Source organism: Urocitellus parryii, chromosome X (assembly GCF_045843805.1).
Source record: "Urocitellus parryii isolate mUroPar1 chromosome X, mUroPar1.hap1, whole genome shotgun sequence".
NCBI lineage: Eukaryota > Metazoa > Chordata > Mammalia > Rodentia > Sciuridae > Urocitellus > Urocitellus parryii.
The window spans coordinates 76,794,805-76,819,706 of record NC_135547.1 but is presented as its reverse complement, the minus strand read 5'-3'; the positions used below and the strand labels follow the sequence as shown (position 1 = coordinate 76,819,706).

The window sequence follows — 24,902 nt, the reverse complement described above, 5'->3', positions numbered from 1 at the left end:
CCACACAGAGTCAATCCCTTTCACCCCAGGAAGCTCCCTGGAGTCTTCTAGGCACATGAAATGGCTGTCAGAAACATGGTCTTTCTTCTTCCTTTGCCTCCCTCAACTCCCTCCCACCCATTAACCAGTTATCTACAACTGCTACATTGGGTGGATTTGCCATTGTGTGTCCCCTAACTGAAGAGCCCCTTGATGCCTTCACATGAGCTTTAGGGGCAGCCAGGCTATGCATAGACACAGTGACTGCCACCATTTGGCCCTACAGGCTACCATCAGTGGTTGTACTTTTGCTTTGATTGTGCCCAGTGCTGAGCACACCCACCCCCATCAGCCCAGCCCTCTACCCAGTGCCCAGTACCTCTCACACAGATGCTGCCCAAATGTGCAGGGGTCAACTGCTGTCCAGGATGGGCCAGTGCCTTCCAGCCGCTTCTGGGTTTGTCTAGCATCTTGCAGTGAGTCATGCCCTGCCAGCCTGTGATCAGGCAGATTGGCAATTCATATGGCCTTTGGGAAAGGCTAATGCAAAGGGGCCCAGTGGTGAGAATGTTTCCCTGCCCTTCCCTACCCTCTGTGTGTGTCTCTATGGAGTCCCATGCAGACTAAACTACTTCTAGCACACACCCTTCATTCAGCACTTTGTCCTGGAAAAGACCCTGCCAGACAACTTGGGCTAAATTCACACTTTGTGCCTCAAACCAATGCCCTCTGTGTATGCCCAGCTGGCTGCCAATGGGCACGCTGTGCTTGGTCTTTTCTGGACTATAAATGGGCACCACTTGTGCTGGGCTATGTAAAGACAATCACTTTCAATGAAATAGCATCTCCCTCTGCACTGACTGTCAAAGTCATAAATACTAAAGCCCACACCACTATTCTTTGGTGGCCTGTTTTAGGGGGCAAAGTCAGTCTGGCCTGGCTGCTGTATATTAGATGACATTGGAAACCACTTAAGCAATGAACTTGCAATTTTCATTTCAAAGTAGGTCAAACAAAAAATTCCAGAGTGCCAGAGTTGAAAGGTGAGTAAACACCACCTAATCCAAGGGTCACTAATGTAAATACCTGTAGGCACCAAGCAGCTAATGAAAAATGAGGGAGGTGGGAGGTGGCAGAAAATAGGAGAGGGAGCGGAGAACAAGAGCTCACATGCCTTTACACAAAAGGCATTTCAAGTCATTTTCATGTGCCAACCAACAAAGCATGTCTTCAGACCCTTCAGGCCTAAGAGTTGCTAGTTTGAAAACTCTTGTGGAAGATAAAAAGCTCAGAAAGAGGAAAAGACTTATCCAGGGTCACCCAACTGGCCAGGGACAGAGGCCCCTGAACAATTATTTGGTAAAATGAGTCCAGTCATGTCTTTATCATTCTCATTCTTTCAGCAAACAAGTCCTGACCCTATGATACTCTAGGCACCCTCCTATGTTGTCAAAGCACCAGAAGTAAGCCAGATGTATTTTCTTATCTTCAAGAAGTTCTGTGTCCAATAGGGAAGTGGCAAGAATGGAACCTGGAAAATTGAGATTGACAGCAGATAGTATGGTCCCTGAATGCCAAGTTCAGGTATTTGGATTCTATGCTGTAAGCAACAGAGAAGCCCGTGGAAAGTGTAAGCAGGCTTCACACAGCTGTTCTGTAGGCAGATTCATCTAGCAGTGGTGACAAGATGAATGGGGGCTAAGCTAGTGTAGTGGGTGGGTGGTCTAATTGGAGGCACAGAGTCATTGAAGAGACCAATATCTATGCCTGAGTTAATGAGGTTGGGACGTCACTAAGGAGAGAGGGGAAAGGGTGAATGTGTCAAACACTGCAAATCAATAGTGGGGGGTCTTTTTGAGGTATGTTGTGTATGCTGGGGGAATGGGCCAGGGGTGAGAAAGAAGGGTTGCAAGAGGCAAGAAGATGGAAAGATTGAGATGACTCCAAGGCAGGGTGGATGGTTGGAATGCCACCAGAAAGGAATAACCCAGAGGACGTGGGTTGGAGGAAAGTGGGTGGGTGGGGATATCCAAATGTTTTTCTATGACAGCAGTCTGAAGATGATTAGCAAGAATCTGGGATTGTTTTAAGTTATTGTAGCCTCTCCTTCCTCAGTATGGAAAATTGAGCCTGGTCCTTTTGACCTTAGGACTCTTCTATATGCCCTAAAGTGACCCCTGGGGAAATCCCACTCAGGGCCTCTGGTTAAAATGGTCCACCAATTTAACAAATACTAATCAAATAAATAACTAAAATACAATCTCCACCCCCGGACTCTTTCTGTCCCCCACTCCAAAACAGCTCTGTGGGAAAGTCAATTTGGGAATTTCCCACATGTGTCTATGACCGCAATGCCAGAGCAATGGTCTGAGTCAGCCATAGCCTTCAATTTTTTTTGTATTTGCTTCTCATATCAAGGGCAGCATGAGAGTCCTGGTGCAGTAAAATGATTCCCAGTGTCACCTCAGGGACCACTTGGGACTTATGTGCTGCCTTCCAAAGGTGAAAGCCTAGGCCACAGGTAGAGAGGGATGCCAGGCATGCAAGTGAGCCATCAACTTCATTCAGATGATCCACTCTCCCCACATCCCCTAGGGATGGTCTATTTGCCTTGAGTTCCCTCTCAAGCCACCCCTTCCTGTGCCCTCTGGATGAATGAGCCAGAATCACTGTGGGATTCCAAAAATAAACAATGATTTTTAATCTAAGCCATGGCCACAGAAAGGGGACTTAAAAAATTGCAGATCAAAATGAACCTGAGGGATTCATGGGGCTCTGGGAAAAGAATAGGGACTCTGGAGTCTACCTCTGGTTCAAATCTCACCTTGGCCCCCTACCAGATATGTGGTCTGGTCAGTTTCTTTGTGTCTAAAATTACAATTATGATATTTCCTTATCAGGATCACTATGAAAGATTAAATGTGGTAATGAATGCACAGTTCTTGGCACATAGTAGATACTCAACAAAATTACGTTTATCTTTTACATCTTCTGCTTTTTAAGACAAGGGTTTTTAAAATGAGGACAAAGTTTTTACAAAAATGCTGCCTAATGAAGTGCCGAGTAGAGAAGAGCTGAAGGTCAAGGGGAAGACTGCCAGAACCTTATCCTATCAAGTGGGGATTCAAAAGATGCAACTGATAATTGATGAAACAAAAACATATGTTAGTATATTGTATGAATTATTAGGATAACCAGCAAAGGAATAAAAATGATGAAGGGCTATATAATGGTGCTAAATCCTTAACTAGCTCAGCAGGAAGTCAACGGATTGCCAAAAATTGGTAAATGAGGGGACAACAGTAAAAGTGCTTTATTTAAAGAAATGAGAGTGAAGACCACAAGAAAATAACTAATTTTTTTTTTCCCAGAAAGGGGACAGTGGTGGGTGTTCTTGTATTTCTTTCCATGGGCATATACTACTTTGATTACCAAAAAACCCAGTCAGGAATAATATGAAAATTATGGGGTAAGCACTCTTGTCCATTATGTCATCATGGCTGCCACGTGTGCTCAGATCAGCCCCCTTCCCATCATAACATGAATATACCTCATCTGATGCAGATCGAAGTCTACAAAAGTGGGGAGAAACTTGCCAAGGTTGGTTGTTCAAAGAAGCTCCTGTAAAGGAACAGAGACAGAAGACTTGCCACATACAGTACAGGCCAACTTTAGAAACCCTTCTGAACACATTTGTCACTGGGAAGTGTCTGCCTGCCTTGCCTGGGTCCTCTGCACAATGAGTAATTCATACTAGCTGGCATCAAGGCTACAGGTCACATCCTGATGTGCCAGATCATGATATACATGGGCTACGCAACTCCACCCCTCTCCTGAAGCCCCACCCACAAAGAGAAGGAGGTGGTAAAATCTTCAAATTTCATTCATTCAGAAAGATCAATAATTCCTTCTCTGTAGGCAGTAAGAGTACCCAGTAGGAATGCAAAAACCACTTCAAGTTAGAGGAAGTTACATATTCTTCATCCTTAGGTAGAAAGTTGGAGGAAGAATTTAAAAAGTGCCAAGGAAAAACTTGCCTATGTTTTACCTATGGCCAGGCCAGGGCCAGAATATTCTGAAGCATGTATGTGCATATGCACACGTGCGTGTTATGAAATATGCAACACAACCATCACACCTAAAGGAATACACACCTATACAGATACATCTCCTGATGACCTCTGGTAACCCCTTTGTCAATTCTGTCCCTAGATAATTATTTTCTCCTTACTTCTTTTCTTATTTCCACAACTGGGATGGAACCCAGGGCCTCACACCTGTTAGGTAAGTGCTCTAATACTGAGCTACACATCCAGCCCTTTTTAATATTTATTTTGAGATAGTATCTTGCTAATATGCCCACACTGGCCTTGAAATTGTGACCCTCCTGCCTCAGCTTTCTGAGAAGCTGGGATTACAGGACTGTACTATCATGCCTGGCTCCTTCCTTAAAAAATTTTATTCAAATGTAAGTCATACATTGCTATAGATTTGATCTGGAATATCCCCTAAAGGCTCATGTGCCAAAGGCATGGTCCCCAGCATGGCACTATTGGGAAATGGAGGAACATTAAAGAGGTAGGGCCTAGTGGGAGGTCTTCAGGTCATTGGCGGTGTGCCCTCAAAGGAGATTGTGGAACCATAATCCTTCCTCTTTTTTCACTTAATGGCCATGGGGGGAGTGATTTTGTTCTGCCATAAACTCCTGTCATGATGTGCCACCACAAACCCAAAGCAACTAGACCACATTGATCATGGACTGAAACCTCCAAAACTGAGAGTGAAAATAAACCTTTTCTCTTTATAAGTTGCTTATCTCAGGTATTTGGTATAGTGATGGAGAACTGACTGACACAAATGCCATACAATCCAACCAATTAAAGTAGATAAGTAAATGGATTGTAATATATTCACATAGTTGTATATCTTTCACCACATCAATTTTAGATCATTTTCACCATCCCCCAAAAGAAATCCCAAACTTATTAGCTTCTTATCTCTCCATCCCAGTCTTTGACAACCACTATTATATTTTATATCTATGAATTTGCTTAATCTGGGCACTTCTTATAAAAGGAATCATAACAAAATATAGGCTTTTGTGTCTGGCTTCTTTCACTTAGCATAGTGTTTCTAAGGTTCATCCATGCTGTAGCATGTATCAATATTTCATTCCTTTTTATTGATGAGTTTTAGTATTATATAGTCCCCAGCATATGCCACAATTGTTTATCCACTCACACACTGAAGGATATTTTGGTTATTTACATTTTTTTGGTTATTAGGAATAATGCTCCTAAGAACATTTATATACAAGTTTTTATGTAGACATATGCTTTCATCTTTCTTGGGGAATACCTACAAGTGAAATTGCTGGGTCATGTGTTTAATCATTTTAGGAAGTGTCAGACTGTTTTCTACAGAGACTACCTCATTTTACATTCCCACCATCAGTATATGAGGGCTCCATTGTTCCACATCTCTATCAACACTTGTTATTATCTATCTGTTAGATTGTAGCCATCCTATCTGGTTTTAAGTGGCATCTCATGTGGTTTTTATTTGAACTTCCCTCATGGGTAATGATGCTCAACATCATTTCATGTGATTATTGGCCATTTATATATCTTTGGGAATGGTCCATTCAGATCTTTTGCCAATTTTTAAATTGAGTTGTTATTTGCTTTTTGTTGTTTGTTTGATGCTTGTTTTTAGAGATAGAGTTCTCAATATGTTGCCAAGGCTAGACCTTGAACTTCTATGCTCCAGCAATCCTTCTGCTTTAGTCTCCCAAGTAGCTAGAACTACAGGTGTTGTGCCATTGCACCAGGCAGTTGTTTATCTTTAAATTGTTAAGCTGTAAGACTTCTTAATATATTCTGGATATAATACTTTATCAGATATGATTTACAGCAATATCCCATTCTTTGGGTTATATTTTCACTTCATTAATTAAAAAAATTAATTTGACTATAATTGTATTTATTTATGGGGTACAATGTAACATTTCAATACATGTACACAATAACTTCAGGAGTTATTCTTCCTAGACAACCTATACTCCTGAACCCTTTAATTTTCCTGTCTCTACTCCCCCTAAAAATTCGTGGTATGTCTTGAAGTCAATATTGTGATGCCTCTACTTTTTCTTTCTGCTTAGAATTGCTTCATCTGCTCAGGATCTTTTGTGGTTCCACATAAATTTTAGGGCTGTTTTTTTCTATTTCCATGAAGATGTCATTGGTATTTTGTTCAGGATTGCATTGGATCAATAGATCACTTTGGAGAGTATGGACATTTTAACAATATTGATTCTTCCAATACATAAAGGTAGGATTATTTTTTTATTTACATCTTTTATCACTCCATTTTGAGTTAACTTTAGCATGGTATAAGGATAGGGGTCCAAGTATTTTTTTTTCATGTGGATTCTCCTTTATTTTTACTTCTAGGACCAATACTCTAGTTGAAAATTGGGTCTAGGCAAAATATGACTCACAATAATTAAAAATATTATTGATTAGGTAATTAGCACTCACAAATGCTAAGTCTTATTTTTACAGCAAATCTTCATGGTAGACATTTAGACAATCCTCATTTTATAGTTGATCAAAATTGTCCCATGTTGCACAATTGACAAGAGCCAGGGTATTCATTAGGCCTGTCTCTCACCAAAGCCCAGATGCACAGTACTAAACTGGTCTGCAGAAGGAAGAATCATTCTGTTCACTGATTCCTTCCTCTAAAATTGTCCTTACTTTCTCTCTCTCTCTATTCCTCCCTTGCCATTTGACATGTAATAAATGCTTGAGACACATGGGCTGAATGGGTAAAGAGGAACAGGTTACTGTTGGCAACAGCTGATGCTGGACAGGATGTGAGCCTAGGATGGGCTAAAAGATAGCAGAGTCAGTGTGATCCTAACAGAACAGAAATAGAAACCTCATATTCAGTATGGAAACTATGTAATGCACTAACAGCATTTTGTTTTATGTAGAGGTGACATTCCATTCCTCCACAAACTGTATAAAATGTATAGGGTTGGGGATGTAGCTCAGTGGTACAGTGCTTGCCTAGAAGGCTCAAGGCCCTGGATTCAATACTCAGAACCACAAAAACAAACAAAAAATAAATAAAATGTCTAGCTTTCTTCTAGCCCCATGCAGAGTGAGACCTGTTGTGAGTGGTTTGTTGAATCTGATGATATGTGGGGGATTACCTGAGAAGCTGTTCTGAGCCATTCTGACACCAAATGAGAGCCCATGGCTGCAGTTAGGTCTAAAGGACCCAAGTATGGGGGCTGGGGAGGAATGTGGCACCAGTTCAAGATTCCCTTTTAAAGAATTAACTCTGATCAGGGACTGAGAATGCACTGGAAATGGAGAATTAGTAACAAAAAATTTTTAGAGATACCTAATGATTTCTTAATTTATTTTCTGATAGTTTTAATAAGTCATTTAAAATTAAGATTTTTTATGTGCCAAGAACTGTGCTAAGCATGTTAGCTGCATTGTTTGATTCTTATAACAACTCCATGATACAGATACTATTATTACCTCTATTTGACACATGAACAAATTGAAGCAAAATTAGGTAACTTGCCCATGGTCACACAGAGAATAAGTAGCAAAGCTAGAATCTGAAACCCAGGTCACTAAACTCCAGAGTTCAAATACAAAAAGTATGTAAATTAGGGAAATGGGGAAAGAGTGTGGTCACCACCTTCCAGAAAATAATATTAATATTTCAGAAAATTTTCATCATCTTCATAGTGTGGTATACCAAGAACTCTGAAAAGTTTCGAAATAGGTAAAATAAGATGTGGTGCCATGATTAGGACTTTGTTTTTAGTTAATGGAACAGAACAAGACAGAACTATTAACCCAGAAGTTTCCAATGCCACCTAGTATGGGTGCACATATTTGGGAAAGACAAATACTGCCTAGTATCTATAAAAGAACTTATTGTTGGTGGGCTGGGGTTGTGGCTCAGTGGTAGAGCGCTCTCCTAGCATGTGCGAGGACCTGGGTTCGATCCTCAGCACCAGATAAGAATAAATAAATAAAATAAAGATATTGTGTCCAACTACAACTAAAAAATAAATATTTTTAAAAAAGAACTTATTGCGTGCAAGGCAATGTTCTAAGAACTTTAAAACATGATTTTACTTAATCAAAACAACAACCCTGTGAGGCAGGTATTATTATTATCCCTATTTTACATATGAGAAAAATTAAACATAACTTTCTAGAGATTCTAAGCAGCAAAACTGAGATTTAAACCTGGGAAGTTCATTTCTCTGTCTGGGGCACCTAACTGCTATGCTAAGCTGATCGTAGCAAATTCTATAAGAAGGGCTTATCTTTCCCTGCACTATAACATTACCAAGTTGACCTCAAACAGCTGGGCTAATCCCTTTCTTGCTTTGCAACTTTTCCTAAACCTAATTTTAAAAGTCCCTTGTGTTGACTTCTGCAATTTTTATAATACCAGCATATCTTGGTCCCTAGTCTGCCCTAATAGCATTCTCACAAGGCTTCATTACTCTTTTGGATTTGTTTATCCTAGAGAGAAAACATGCCCTGTGATTTTCCCAAGGGAGAAGTGAATCTCAAGTCTTTCTGTTACCTTCCTGGCCCTGTGTCTTTTCCTCCCAACAGTACAGTGAAAATATCACAGGACCACAGAATTTAGACAGATCTGGATTGAAATACTGCTTCCTTCACTTTCAGGCTGTGGGACCTTGCACAGGTCCCTTTGCTTATGAAGTCAGGCTAATCATAGCAGCTGCTTGCAAGGTTGTTGAGACGATGTAACTGATGATGTAATGAGAACATAAAGCACTTCAGGGGAGAAAGGAAAATGAAGAAGATAATAAATAGGGGCTGGAGTGTGGCTCAGTGGTAGAGTGCTTGCCTAGCATACATGATGCTCTGAGTTTGATCTGCAGTGCCACCAAAAAGGGGAAAAAAGTAGATAGGAGTGAGAAGTTCAATGTGGCTAAACCACTACCTAGGAAGAGCTACAGTGGGCTCAGGCCAGAGCAAGAGAGAGAGAGAGAGAGAGAGAGAGAGAGAGAGAGAGAGTTTTGAATGCCTAGACAAAGAAGATGAACTCTTTTTGAGAAGCAAGAGGAGCTAGGCATGGTGGTGCATGTAATCCCAGGGAGACTGAGGCAGGAGGAACAAAAATTCAAGCCAATCCTGGGCAACTGAGTGACACTCTGTCTCAAAATAAAAATTAAAGGGCTGGGGATGGAGTTCCGTGGTAGAGTGCCCTTAGGTTCCTAGTACCAAAAGTGGGGGCAAGGGAGACTTTGAAGGTCATTGCATAAGGGGATGACCATAAAGATCACTATTAACATTTACTGAGTACTTATTCCATCTCAGGCATGTGAGTGTGTGTGTGTGTGTGTGTGTGTGTGTGTGTGTGTGTACGTACTAGGGAGGGAGCCCAGGGTCTCATGTGTGCTAAGCAAGCACTCTGTTCTATCACTGAGTTAAGGCATGGTTCTTTACTAAATCCACACAAGTCTTATGAGGAGGTACAACTATTTTTTAAATTATGCAGATGAGGAAACAGAGACTCAGAAAGATGAACTCACTTGCCCAAGATCCCACAGCTTATAAATGACCAGTCTGGAGTTAAATCTATACATTTAGATCCTAGAACCCACTTCCTTAACCACAAGGCTCTATAATATTGCGGCAACTGTCAAACAGGGTTATACACAGTAGAGAGGAGCACATAAGGCAGAGAGAACATTTAGAAGCCATTATAGCTCTCCAGGTGATGACACTTAAAGGCAGTGATCATGGTGGGTCAATGAAATGGTGGCAGCAGTACAGACTTTGAGCAGGCAATCTTCCAGAACTAGGTACCTAAACTACTGTGGGAGGTTAAGGGTGTTAAATCTAGTCCAGATATATGAGGGTATTATGCCTCTACCCCAGATTCTTGGAGAGAAAACAGAATAGTTGTCAACATTTACAAGTGGTACAGTTTATGTTAACATCTGGGTTTCTATCTTCTCTTGGTGAAACAGAGGTTCCGGCAGCACTGGGCTGACATTTCTCTAGGACACAGTGGGTGAGGGCCAGTGGCAGCTTCCTCCTTGGACACAGGTACATTCCTCAAGGACCCCTGGGCTCTGCTTCTCTTCTTCACCGGACTGGCCAACAGGAGGCCTAGAACTCTAGAACATGCATTTTTTAAAGCTGCAAATCTGGATGCTGGGAGGAAAGAGAATGGGGGAGCAATGAGTTTGGAAGAGGACAGAAGTGCTGTCTCCATAAAGAAAGAATTCTCAGGGCCAAGAGAAAGAGGAGGGAAAGCAACGAAGGGAGGGGACAGGGAGATGGCCTTGAGATGACAATTGGCATGAATAGAAGAGCCAAAGATCAAGGGGGCAAGGACATTATGGGGTCTGTGTTATTTAGAAAAGCAACTGAAGGCATCTGCTGATGGAGAAAGCAAGGGGGGGGGAGAGAGAGAGAGAGAGAGAGAGAGAGAGAGAGAGAGAGAGAGAGAGAAGGAGATAGAGAAAGAGAAATGAGGAGGCAGGGTCTAAAATCCAAGTCTTCTGACAAAAGCTAAGAGGCCCTACTGCAGATGTGCTGAAGAGCTGTAGGAGGAGGTTGGTTGTGCTCAGAAAAGATAATTAAGGAGTGAGCTATCTTGATAAAAATGTGTCCAGAAATGATGGGGAGCGTAAATCTGAGGAACTCAGGATCAGAAACTGAGAGGCTAGGTCATCAATGTAATAGCCATGGTCTCAAATTAGCATGTCCTCAGTGTGTCCTTTGGTCACCAGTCCTGAGCTTTCTTTGCTAAGGCATATAACAGAGTGTTCACAGGGTTCAGATGAGTTGAGATCTGCCCCTCCAGCCCTGCAACCAGGGTATGAGGTTGTTGCTTTTGGGCATAAAAGAACAGTGGCTGTCCAGAATCAGGACACACCCAGGCAGAACAAGTGTGAAAGGAAGTGAGGTTGGCTAGGGCTGTGTATTCCCTTTGGGATCCCTCCTTTCTTTACAACTGACCGTTCCTTTGAAAAAATGGTGGTGGTAGGCCAGCTGAAAAGAGATTCAAATGGGGAGAGGGTGTCCAATAAGACACCTCTCCCAGTGGCAGAGCCTTAGTATACTTTCCACTGAGGAAAGTTATACAGCCTAGATTAAGTTTCAAAGAGGGGGAGAGCAAAGTGGAAACATAAGGGAAATGATATTCCCCAACAGCCCTAGGGAAATGGTCACTAAGGCAGTTCAAATGTCACAATCTAGGGCTGGGGTGTGGCTCAATGGTACAGCACTTGCCTCACATGGGTGAGGTACTGGGTTTGAGCCCCAGCACCACATAAAAATAAATAAATAAAGATACCGTGTCCATATACAACTAATTTTTATTTATTTGTTTATTTATTTTGCATTACAATTCTTAATACACCATTATACAATAATTTATCATATCTCAGATTATATATAAAGTATGTACAACTAATTTTTTAAAATGTCACAATCTACTTATTTGTCTACATTTTTGGACCCAGCCTATACTGTGTACTTCTAGAAAGCAGATGAGGGGCTGTTTTGTGTTCATGTCAATATTTAGTGAAGTGTTTTCCCTATTTTTCCCCAATAAAAATTATAATGGATTTTGAAAATCATAGCTTTCTTAGCACCAGAGAAGATCTTATATAATCCCCAAGTAGTTTCCAAGAAGGATACAGAATGGTTTTCACATAATTACAACTGTTTCCCTTTTGACTAGTGCCTAATTCTGGAGGGCAGCTACTCCTCAAAATATCAGCACTTATGTGATAAACTTCAAACTATTTATTGGAATTATTTTGGAAATAAGTCTTATATTTGAGCCTCAATTTTCCCTTTTGTATGCTTTCTTTCTATCCGCATAAAATCTTTGATTTGGCTTACTTGAGTTCTAGCAGAGATAATTTGTGGAGAAGCCTCCACCTTGAAAAATTATTTTTTCCACTGGAAGAATTTTAAGTAAAGGGAGAGACCTCCAGAATGGCTGTGTGTGAAGCTGGTGTTGCTCCCCAGTGAAACAACTATTTTACTGGCAAAATTTTTTTTAGGGCTGGGGATGTGGCTCAAGCGGTAGCGCGCTCGCCTGGCATGCGTGCGGCCCGGGTTCGATCCTCAGCACCACATACAAACAAAGATGTTGTGTCTGCTGAAAACTAAAAAATAAATATTAAAATTCTCTCTCTCTCTCTTTAAAATTTTTTTTTAAAAAATACCTAGTTAAAGTCTCTGGAAACTGCCTCAGAGCATACATCAAATGGAGAACTATTTATTGGAGAAAAATCTACTGCTATTTGGTAAGACAGTAAGAATCTGTGTTATTTGAGCCATGAGCTGTTTCTTTTTGCCTGAATCCCTACTCCATGTTACAAAAGCACTGTTCTGGATAGGTGTGGCCAAGAAAATAGTGTTCTCTCCTCCTCCATCTCCCAGTCTAGCAGCTATGATTTCACTCCAGGAGTATGTATCAATTCCCCCAACTCAGTATTACAGAATCTCCATTTTGGCTGGAAGTGGCCAAGAGGACAGGTCTGTATTTCCCATCTAGTCACAACTTGTAGGCTAGAAGCTTTATCCCAGACACAGCACACCAAGAGCACTTGGCTCAGTCATCCTACCTAAGCTTGCTCAGAGGTTCCAAAATGGGCCAGGCAAACTGAGAAGATAAGGAAACTACCATTTCCTCCCCAGTGTTAATTCACAGAGCAAAGAGTGTCACTTCAGGAAAAATAGGCACTGTCCCCATCCTAGTGTCATTGCAGTGGCCTAGAAGTTCTACTAGGGCAGAACCTAAAGACAGGCCATAAGGATGGAGAATGCCAGAGCTCTGCCTCACAGCTCTGTCCTATAGGAAATGATGATGTGGAACAGATCATGGAGTTGTTCATGCCTATGGGTGCTGTTTAAAACAATGTAGATTCTGGTGGCAAGCAATTAAGAGGGTGTTGGTAGATTCATGAAACTAGTATCAACAAGAAAAATGGCCTACCAGTCAGAAGGTTACCAGAGAAAACAGATGAAAAAGAGAGCTAAGAATGGGCTGGGTATATAGCTCAGTTGGTAGACAGCTTGCCTCATATGCACAAGTCCCTGGGTTCAAAACCCAGCAATATACACACAAAAAAATGATCACATAAACATTAAAGAGAGATCTAAGAAGATGTCTCATCAGATCACACTCATCCATACAGGACCAGAAAGCTGTACATATGCATTAGGCTGTACCCAGTTCAAGAGCAATCAGAGCAGGACATGAGACAGACTTAAAACATTCCCCAAACCACATACAGATGAAGCAACAAAGGGTAGAAGTCATCATAACTTCTCATCAAACATTGATTAAGCAATTAGTTACTCTGGCCCAGGAGCTGCTTCTAAAATTTAATCTCAACTATTCTTGGTGGTCTAGAAGACTGTACATATGCCAAACACTGTTTTCTCAAAAATGATTAGGGAAGAGAACATTTAAGCTTCTCATCTCTGGTTGAACATAGGGCAGTATTATAAATTCCTTAATCTGTGAAAGCAGTTTCCAAGTCCTCCCCCACACACCTAACAGCAAAGATAGTAGAGATTTTTTTCCATCTGAAGAAGAAAGACAACAAAAATGAACAGAGCCTCAGAAATATGTGGAATACACCATTAAATCATTAAGTGCACATTTGTGTGTGTGTGTGTGTGTATACACATGCATGTGTGTGTGTGTGTCACACACACAATGGTAGTAGCAAAAGGAGAGATGACAAAGAAAGGGGCACACCTGGATACATTATGATTGCTGAAATATTGAATTATTGAAAGGCAAAGAGAAAATCTTGAAGGCAGGAAAAGAAATATAATTTACTATATATGAGGAAACACCAGTAAGATTAATAGCTGACTTCTCAATGAAAACAACGAAGGCCAGAAGACAGTAAAATGATAATATTCAAAGTGCTGAAAGAAAGAATAAACTTGTCAGTTCCTAAAACCAACGTAACTATCTTTCAAAAATGAAGACAAAATATACTTTCCCAGAAAAACAAATAATAAGAGAATCCATTGCTAGTATACATGCCTTATAAAAATTATCAGAAGAAGTTTCTCAAACTAAAAGGAAGTCACCCCAGGCAGCACTTTAAATTCAGACAAATAAGCAATGATATGAGATAAAGATAATTAAGTAGGTAGCACAATGGGGGTTGGGAGTGTGGTTCAGTAGTAGAGTGCTTTCCTAGAGCATGTGCAAGGCCCTGGGTTTGATCCCTAGCGCGCACACACACACACACACACACACACAACACATACACAATCACATGATAGTATAATGATGTTTATTTTCCTTTCTTCTTTTAATGATTTAGAAAACATTTTTCTTTCTTCTTGTAACTGATTTCAAAAGCAATTTCACATACAATATCTATAAAATTATGTTTCCCTATGACACACAAAAGACAATATATTTGACAATAGCACAAAACAGGTAGTTAGGAACAGAGATATGTTAGAGTAAGGAAATGACATCAAGTGGTAGTTTGAATCCACAGAGAGAAGTAAAGAAGATCAGCAATGGTAATTATTATTAATACTTTCAAAACTTTATAAATATATTTGTCCTCTCCTTTCTCCTCTTAGTTCCTTTAAAGGAAAAAAATATATATGAATCAATGATTGTAACTAGGTATAGCTGAATTTGGAACATTCATGGACATAATATGTATAACAATAATAGCATGAAAATGGAGGAAAGAATGGAGCCATTTACAATTAAAGTTTATATATCTCACTAGAATTACCTTAGTATAAGTCCGAAGTAGATTCTGTCAAGATAAAATGTGTATTCTAAGCCCTAGGACAACAAATAAGAAAATAACTAAGCTGGGTGTAGTGGATTAATCCCAGTAACTGAGGACGCTGAGGCAGGAAGATCACAAGTTCATGGCCAGCCTGTGCAACTTATCAGACTCAAAATAAAAATAAAACATAGTTAAAAATCATAAAAGGAATCAAAGCACTACACTAGAAAATATTTACTTAATGAAAAAGAAAATAGAAAAAGGGAACAGAGAAACAAAAAGAGGCATGAGATACATGAAAAAAAAATGAAAACTGGCCTAAGAAACTAGAGAAAGAAGAGCAAACTAAATGCATAGATAGGCAAGATGATGGAAGGAAATAATAAAATAGAAAAAAATTTAACAAAATTAAAAGTTGGTTATTTGAAAAAAAAACATATTTGACAAATCTTTAACCAGACCAAAAGAAAAGTAGGGAAGACTCATTACTACTGATTTCACAGGGGGAAAAAAAGGAAAAGAAGTAAATACAGTACTATGAATAACTGCATGGCAACAAATTAGAGAACTTAGTCCTTAGTCCTTCTTCTCTTTCTTTCTCTCTTTCTCTCCTCTCACCCTTCTTTCTTTCTTGTGCTGGTGATAGAAATCAGGTCCTTATGCATGCCAGGCAAGTGTTCTACCTCAGACCCCATATGATCATTTCAGTAGATGTGGAAGAAGTATCTGAAAAAATCCAACATGCTTTTATTATAAAAACACTCAGCACACTAGGAATAGAAGAAAATTTCCTTAACTGGACAAAGGACGTCTAAGAAAAACGCAGTCATCTTAATGGTGAGAAACTAAAAGCTATTTCCTAATTCACGGATGTCTGCCACTTCTGTTCAACATTGGAGGGGAGGTTCTAGCCAGGGCAGTTAAGTAAAAAAGAAAAATAAATAAATAAACAAAAGGCATCCAGTTTGGAAAGAAGGAAATAAAACTGTCTGCTTGCAGGTGACATGATCTTGTACATAGAAATCCCAAGGAAACCACTAAAAGTCTAGAACTAATTAAACAAGTTGGCAGGATACAAGATCAATACTGAGAAATTTATTATATTTCTATACACTAGCATGAACAATCTGAAAATAAAATTTAAAGACAATTCAATTTATAACAGCATCAAAAAGAATAAAATAGTGATACATTCTTTACTTTTTAAAGTAAAAAAGATCTCTCTGAAAATTATAATTCTTGTTGAAAGAAATTAAAGAAGACATAAATATTGGAAGGCATTCTATGTTCAAGTATCAGAAAAGTTAATATTGTTAGGATGTCAATATTCCCCAAATTGCCAGGTGCGGTGGCACACACCTGTAATCCCAATGGCTCCAGAGGCTGAGGCAGGAGGATTGTGAGTTCAAAGCCATCCTCAGCAACAGTGAGGCACCAAGCAATTCAGTGAGACCCTGTCTCTAAATAAAATACAAAATAAGGAATGTGGCTCAGTGGTCGAGTGCCCCTGAGCTCAATCCTTGGTACACATACACACACAAAAAAAAATTCCCCAAATTGATCTACAGATTCAGTACAATCCCTATGAATATCCCAGCTATCTGTTTTGCAGAAATTGACATGCTGATCTTAAAATCCATATAAGAATGAAAGGGACCCAGAGTGGGTAGTGATATTGACCAAATTATACTGTATTTTCTGCATGTATGAATATATAACAACAAATCCCATAAACATGTACAACTATAATGCACCAGTAAAATTGTGGAAAGATAAAAATAAAAAATGTTAAAAAAAGAATAGGAAAGTCAGAGGACTCATATTTTTCAACATCAAAACTTATTAAAATATATCTTTATCATGATAGTACAGTATTAACACAAAATTACATATGTAGGTCAATCCAATAAAACAGATTGATTATAAATACACCCTATAATTATGGTAATTTGATTTTTTAAAAGATGAACACATTATATTTATTTATTTATTTATTTATTTATTTATTATGTGGTGCTGAGGATCAAACCCAGTACCTCACAAGTGCAAAGCAAGCACTCTACTACTGAGCTATAACCCCAGCCCCTGGTAATTTGATTTTTAACTAATATATCAAGATAGTTAAATGGTAAAAGAAGTCTTTTCAACCAATGATTCTGGATAATTGGCTAGACACATGCAAAACAATGAAATAGGACCCATACCTGACACTACACAGAAAAATTAACTCAAAGATTATAGACTAAATGTAAAGGCTAGAACTATAAAATTCTTAGAATAAAAGTCAGAAATAAACCTTCATGATATTATGGTAGGCAATGATTTCCTACATGTGAGACCAAACCATGAGCAAAAAAGAAAAAGAAAAGATTGAGAAGTTAAATTTCATTAAAATTTAAATTTTTTTGTGCTTCAAGGGATACTATCATGAAAAGGCAGGGGCTGGGTATGTGGCTTATTGGTAGAATGCTTTCCTAGCATGCATGATGCTTTGCACTACAAAAAAAAAAATGTTTCAAAAAGAGCTGGGGGTGTAGGTCAGTGATAGTGTCCACTTACTGTGAGGCCCTGGGTTCACTCCCCAGCATGGAAAGAAGGAAGGAAGGAAGGAAAGAAAGAAGGGAGGAAAGAAGAAAGGAAAAAAATAGCTTGTGTCAAATAAATATTTGTAGTAGCATTATTCATAATAACCAAAAGTATAAATAGCCCAAATATGTATGATCCAGTAAAACATATAAATAAAATGTGGTATAACTATACAATGGAATATCATATAGCAATAAAATGAAGTGAAGCAGCAGTGAGGAACTCTGGGAGACAAACCCTCTGAAAAACTGATGAAAATCATTTAAAAGAAAACAATCTTTGTTCCAGTTTCTGGTTCAGCATGTAAGGTGATTAGAAGTCATCACTCCATCCTAACAAAAGGTAAAAAGCCGAATATGCTTAAAAATCAACAATTTTTTTTATTCATCAGAGAAGTGAGGTCACAAGGCAAACTGCTGCCCACAAAATTGAAGACAGGAAGATACAGAGAATCACAACTTAATGGGAGCAGAAACTTATGAGTAGGGCAATGGTGGTACACACATATATTTCCAGCTACTTGAGAGGCTGAGATAGGAAGATCACTTTAGCCCAGGAATTTGAGGTCAGCCTGGGCAACCTAGTGAGATCCTGTCTCAAAAAAAAAGAAAAAAAAAAGAAAACAGTTCTACAGTAGGAAAATCTTAATTGTAATAGACAAATTGTTGGGAGTTCAGTAAAGGACAAGTTTAACAACCCTTAGTCAATAGTAACTGTTTTATGGGCCATAAAACAGACTTTAACCAGTGTAAAGGAAAAGAAATAATACAGTGTCCATTCTCAGACCACAATGAAATTAAATAAGACATTGATAACAGAAAGATATCTAGAAAATCCCCAAAACTTGGAGATTAAACAATATACCTCTACACAAGTCAAAGAAGAAATCTCAAAGAAAATTAAAAAAAATATTTTGACCTAAATGGGAATTAAAGTACAACTTGACAAAATTTGTGGGATGCAACAAAAACTGTTCTTAGGAGAAAATTTTTATTTTTAGGTACTGAATCCAGGGGCGCTTTGCCACTGACCTAACATCCCTAGTCCATTATTATAATTTTGAGACATGCTCCTGCTAAGTTGTGCATGATAGCCTAAAACTTGCCTTTCTCCTGCCTTAGCTCCCAAGTTGCTGGGATTATGGGCCTGCACTACCATGCCTATCTTAGAAGGAGATTTATAGCACTGAATGCATATATGAGAAAAGAAGAAAGACCTAAAATCAATAATCTAAGTTATCACCTTTGGGAATTAGAAGAAAAAAACAAAATCCAAAGTAAGCAGAAGAAAAGAAATAATAAAAATCAGAGCAGAAAACAATAAAATTAAAAACAGGAAATCATTAGAGGAAATTAATAAAACCAAAAGCTGGTTCTTTGAAACAATTAGTAATATCAATAAACCTCTAGTCATGCTAACTTAAAAAAAAAGAGGACACAAATCACTAATGAAAGAGAGGACATTACTATGGATCCTGAGATATCAAAAGAACAATAAAGGAAAACAATGAACAAATTTATGCCCTAAAATTTGAGAGTCTAAATGAAATGGGTCAATTCATTGGTTTGCCAAGTCACGTGCGGTAGTGCACTCTTGTAATTCCAAATGACTGGAGAGTTTGAAGCAAGAGGATTTTAAGATCAAGGGCAGCCTCAACAAATTAGTGAGACCCTGTCTCAAAATAAAAAATAAGAAAGGCTGGAGATTTAGCTCAGAGGTAAAGCACCTCTGGGTTCAATCCCCAGTACTGACAAGAAAAAAAGGACAGTTTACCAAAACTTATACCAAAAGATAGACAATCTGAACAGAACAATATTCATTAAAGAAGTTAATTAATTAATTAATTTTCAAAACAGAAATCACCAAGATCAGGCATGCTCATGGGTAAATTCTACCTAATACTTAAGGGAAAAATTATTATTCCAGTTCTCTGCAGTCTTTTCCAGAAGACAAAAGAACGCTTCCTAACTTATTCTATAAGGTCAGCATTATCCTAAAACTAAAACCAGACAAAGACATTACAAGAAAACTTTAGACCAATATCTCTTATGAACATTGATGAGAAAGTCCTTAGCAAAATATTAATATGTCAAACACAACAATGTGTGAAAAGAATTATACATCACAACCAAGTAGGATTTATCCCAAGTGTTACAGGCTATTTTAACATTTGAAAAATCAATAAATATAATACATCACTCAATAAGTTAATGAAGAAAAATCATGAACATATCAATAGATGCACAAAAAGGTTTTGATGAAAATGCCAATGCCCATTCATGATAAAAACCCTCAATAAATTAGGCATAATTTATTAAGGAATAGACTAGGAATGTTCATTAGGACACCTATAAGACACCTACAACTAACATCATACATTATGGTGAGAAACTTAATTTTCACTAAGATCATGTCTGCCTTTCAACATCTTATAGGAAAGCCTGGAGAGTGAAATGAGAAATGAAAGTTAAACAGAAAAAGAAGAAATAAAACTGTTTACAGATGGCATGATTGTCTATGTAGAAAATCTGAAAAAAATCAACAAACTATGATAATAAATAAGCAATTATAGCAAGGATACAGGACACAGAGTTAATTTATAAAGCCAACTGCAATAAACACATGAAATTTGAAATTAAAAACATATTACAATTGTGTTTTTTTCAGCAGTACATATACTAAAATTGAAACAATACAGAGAAAATTAGTGTGGTCCCTGTGCTCACATGCAAATTTGTGAATCATTCCTTATTTGGGGTGTATATTTATCTCAAACTATTAATATTAAATACGTACAGCTTTTGTATGTTAATCATAAATATATAAATTATTTTTGAAAAACACATTACTATTTACATTAGCACTCCAAAATGTGAAACACTGAGGTATAAATATATCATATGTACAAGATCTGTATGAGGAAAATTATAAAACTATGATGTAAAAAATCAAATAAATAAATGGGGAGACATTCTATGTTCAAGAATAGGGAGATTCAATATTGTCAAGATGTCAGTTCTTTCCAACTGGATCCAACAGTGTCAATGCAATTCCAATCAAAATAGCAGTAATTTATTTTGTGAATATCAAACTGTTTCTAAAGTTTTCTATGTAGAGGCAAAAAACAAAACAAAACAAAAAAACCAAAAACCAAAAACCCAAATCAAAAACAAAACCAGAAAATCCAACTCAATACTGAAGAAGAAGAAGAAAAAAGATGGAAGGCTGACACCACCCTACTTCAAGACTTCCTATAAAGGTTCAATAATCAAAACAGTATGGTATTGGTGAGATAGATTGATCAGTGGAACAGAATAGAGCTCCCAGAAATCAATTAACATGAATATAGTCAACTACTCTTTGGCAATGAAGAAACAAAGGCAATGCAATGGGTCGGAGAGTCTTTTCAACAAATGGTGCTGAACAACTGGATATCTACATGTGAAAAAAGAATGTAAACACAGACCTTACACCCTTCATAAAATTAGCTCGAAATGGTTAATAGACCAAAAATTATAAAACGCCTAGAAGATAATGTAATTCAAAATCTAGATGACCTTGTATATGGTAATTATTTTTTACTCTGATTATGAGTTTATTTATAACTCTGATAGCTTATCTTCATCTAAGACTTTAAAGTTGTCTTTAATTCATAAATTTTATTTTTCAGAGAAGTTTTAGTTTCACAGCAAAATTGAGTGGAAAGTACAAAGAGTTCCAATATACACCCGGTCCCCACACATGAGTAATCTCCTCTACTATCAACATTCTGCTCCAAAGTAGTGCATTTGTTACAGTTTATGAATCCACATTGCAATGACTTTTTAAATGTAATACCAAAGACACAATCTGTGAAAGAAATAATTGATAAGATGAACTCAATAAGAGTAAAGTTCTGCTTTGCAAAGGGTACTGTTAAGAGGATGAAAATACAAGTCACAGATGGAAAGAAAATATTTGCAAAAGACATATCGGACTAAAAGATACTAATATAAAATATACCAAGTCTTAAAATTCAAGAATAAGAAAATGAAGAACCTGATTTAAAATGGATAGAAGATCTGAACTTTGCCTCACCAAAAATGGCAAGTAAGAATATGAAAAAGATGTTAGTCATTAGGGAATTGCAAATTAAAACAATAATGAGATACTACTATTCACTCCTTACAATAGCCAAAATCCAGAACCTGACACAGGAACTCTAATTCATTGCTGGTGGAATGCAAAATGGCATAACCAGGTTGGAATATAGTTTGGCACTTTCTTGAAAAACTAAACATACTACTCTTACCATATGATCTGGCAGTCATGCTCTTTGGCATTTACCCAAATGAGTTGAAAATTTATGTCTACACAAAACCTTCACAAGAATGTTTATAGTAAATTTATGTCTGCACAAAATCTTCACATGAATTTTTATATAAGTTTTATTCATAACCTCCCAAACTTGGGAGCAAACAAGACATACATTAGTAGGCAAATGGATAAGCTGTGGTACATCTTGACATTGGAATATTAGTCAGTGCTAAAAGAGATGAACTACTGCCAGGTATGGTGATACATGTTTGTAATCCCAGCTACTCAGAAAGCTGAGGCAGAAAGATTTCAAGTTGAGGACAGCCTCAGAAACTTATCAAGGTCCTATCTCCAAATAAAAAGGGCTGGAAGTGTAGCTCAGTGATAGAGTACTTGGGTAGCATCAGTGTGGCCTTGTGTTTAATCCACAGTACGGGAAAGAGGGAGGGAAGGAGGGAGAGAGGGAGAGGAGAAGAAGGGGGAGAAGAGGAGAGGAGAAGAAGGGGATGGGGGAGAGGGGGAGGGGGAGGGAGGGGGAGGGGGGAGAGGGGGAGGGGGAGGGAGGGGGAGGGGGGAGGGGGAGGGAGGGGGTGGGGGGGAGGGGGAGGGGGAGGGAGGGGGAGGGGAAGGGGAAGGGGAGGGGAGAGGGGGAGGGGGATAGAGAGGGGAGTGGGAAAGAGATTTGTGTGTGTGTGTGTGTGTGTGAGAGAGAGAGAGAGAGAGAGAGAGAGAGAGAGAGAGAGAGCGCGCGCGAGAGCAAGCTAGCTACAGAGAGAGAGAGAGAGAGCGCGCGCGCGCGCGAGAGCAAGCTAGCTACCAATCCAATCCATAGAAGAAACTTGAAAGAAGTCAATCTGGAAAAGCTACAAATCATACAATTTTAATTATATTCTGTGGAGACAGTAAAAAGGTTAGTGGTTGCCAGGTATTAGAGGGGGATGTGTAGGTGGAACACAGAGGACTTTTAGGACAATGAAATTGTTCCATATAATACTATAATATGATAGTAGATAGATGCCATACATTAGTCAAAACCCACAGAACAAACAACACCAAGCGAATCCTAACATAAACTATGGACTTGTATCAAGGCAGGTTAATCAATTGTACTAAATATACTTCTGTGGTGTGTGATGTCAATAGCTGAGGAGGTATGGATGTCAGAGGAGGGCAGTGGGCATATAAGAACTACATTTTGCTCATTTTTTCTAGGAACCAATAACTATTCTATAAAATAAAGTCTACTTTAAATTTTTTTGTAAGTCCTTGGAAATGGTCTAAGGGCATTAAGCAAATGAAGAATCACTTGGTCAAGAAATCTACTAAGGAGATCCAACATGGCGGCAGGCGCAGAGAGATCAAATCTCTGACCTCTTCAGCTGCACGGGCATAGGGAGTCGTAAACTGTCTAAATGCTGTTTGCTCAGGATCACTAGGCAATGCAGAGCTGACGTGGATCTGGGGCGACCAGTCTGGGCCTCTCAGAACACACACTGAGCCCGGATCGGCTGCATTCAAGCTCTCGTTCGCCTGCTTCTCGCAGCCAAACCGCTATGACTCAGCACTAACGATCCCGCTGAAACAACTGGTCAGCCCTTCTGATCCTACGGAAGTAAATGCCAACCGAGCCTGCATAGGCAGTGGCCACAGGATTGAAACGGGGCTTGGGAGAGACAGACAGGATCCACCCGTTGCACTGGTCACCTGGCAAAGGGAACGAACTGTCACCATTTGCATGGGATACCACCATGGCAGAGAACTGACGTCACCAAAACGCGGCGGAGGAGATAAATTCATTGAAACCAGCGGCAACAGGTGTGTAATCCCCTAGCCTTCCCTCTCCACACAGCGGGGAAACCTTAAAAGCCCCTCCCCCCTCCCAGCTCTCCCGTGAGCGTGATAGCCAGACCAAGGGAATCAGGAGTGGAGCGGGACTCGCAGCGCGGAACTCCCGGCTACCGCTCCCATCAGTGCTGACAACTGAGGTCCCTTGCACCAGCTACCGGGGGCGTGGCTACCGAAGGGCAAGCAAATTCGCTGGGGGTTCTCAGCCCCAAGCTCTACAAACTTAGGGTCCGAGGGAATGGAAAACAGGGAGAGTGTGCCCAGGCGTTCATGAAAACAGAGCTCCCAGGAGCAGCAGACCTGGCGTGTAGCCAGTATTGTGGTGAGCGTCACCAGTGAGCGAGGCCTGGCTTGAGGAAAAGAGGGGAAGTGTCTAGACACAAGAGAAGGCCCTAGGCACCCAGGATTGGAGACCCGCCCAGTCTGGGAGGAGGAGCTGCTGCACAGTGATTGGTTCCCGCGTATTGAGAGGAGAAGCTTGGCCCAGTGGGCACAGCTCCACCTACTGGAAGAGAAGTTAATCAAACTCTAAGACTGCATTTATTAATTTTTTTTAATTTGGGTTTTTTTTTTCATTTTCATTTTTTTGTTGTTGATTTTTAAATATTTTTTTTAAATTTTTTAATTATTTTATTTTTTTAATTTTAATTTTCTTTTTTTATTATTATTATTTGTCTTTTCCTTTCTTTTCAATTCTCTTATTCCCCCTTCCTTGAATTCTGCCTGCTTACTCTCATTCTCTTTAGTGACTTCTTCCCTTCCCTTCTGATACCTTTTCTCCCAAGCATCAAATAAATCTATAGGAGTAAACAGTAACTCAGCAGTCAAACAGAACAAGAAGTAACATGAGCAGCATGAAAAAGCAAGGAAGAAAAGGAGTAAAACAATGCAGGACAGCCTAAATATTCAGGAGGACCTAGAGCCATCAGAAAAATGGTCATATAAGGAACTCAAGGAATACCTTAGACAGATGGAATGGAACCTTAAAGAGGATATGAGACAGCAAATTCAAACAGTGAAAGAATACATTGAAAATAAATTACATAAACAGATAAAAGAAGAAGTTAAGCATCTTTATCAGGAGATAGAGATTATAAAAAAAAGCAAACAATAATTCTAGAAATGAAAGAAACTATAAACCAAATTAAAAACTCAAATGAGAGTATCACTAACAGAGTGGAGCAAGTAGAAGCCAGAACATCAGATAATGAAGACAAAATATATCATCTTGAAAAGAGTCTAGCCAACTCAGAAAGGCTGGTTAAAATTCACGAGAAAAACATCCAAGAGATATGGGATAACATAAAAAAACCAAATTTAAGAGTCATTGGGATAGAGGAAGGCACAGAGATTCAAACCAAGGAAATGAGTAACC

At 38.9% G+C, this 24,902-nt stretch overlaps 1 protein-coding gene and 1 pseudogene across 2 annotated transcripts in view; one reads left to right on the top strand and one right to left on the bottom strand.

Annotated features, from left to right (window-relative positions):
- Positions 1 to 24,902, bottom strand: part of Nhsl2 (NHS like 2) — a 272,876-nt gene that overhangs the window by 171,071 nt on the left and 76,903 nt on the right. The window lies entirely within an intron of this gene.
- LOC113200557 (U6 spliceosomal RNA) lies at positions 20,043 to 20,142 on the top strand (annotated as a pseudogene).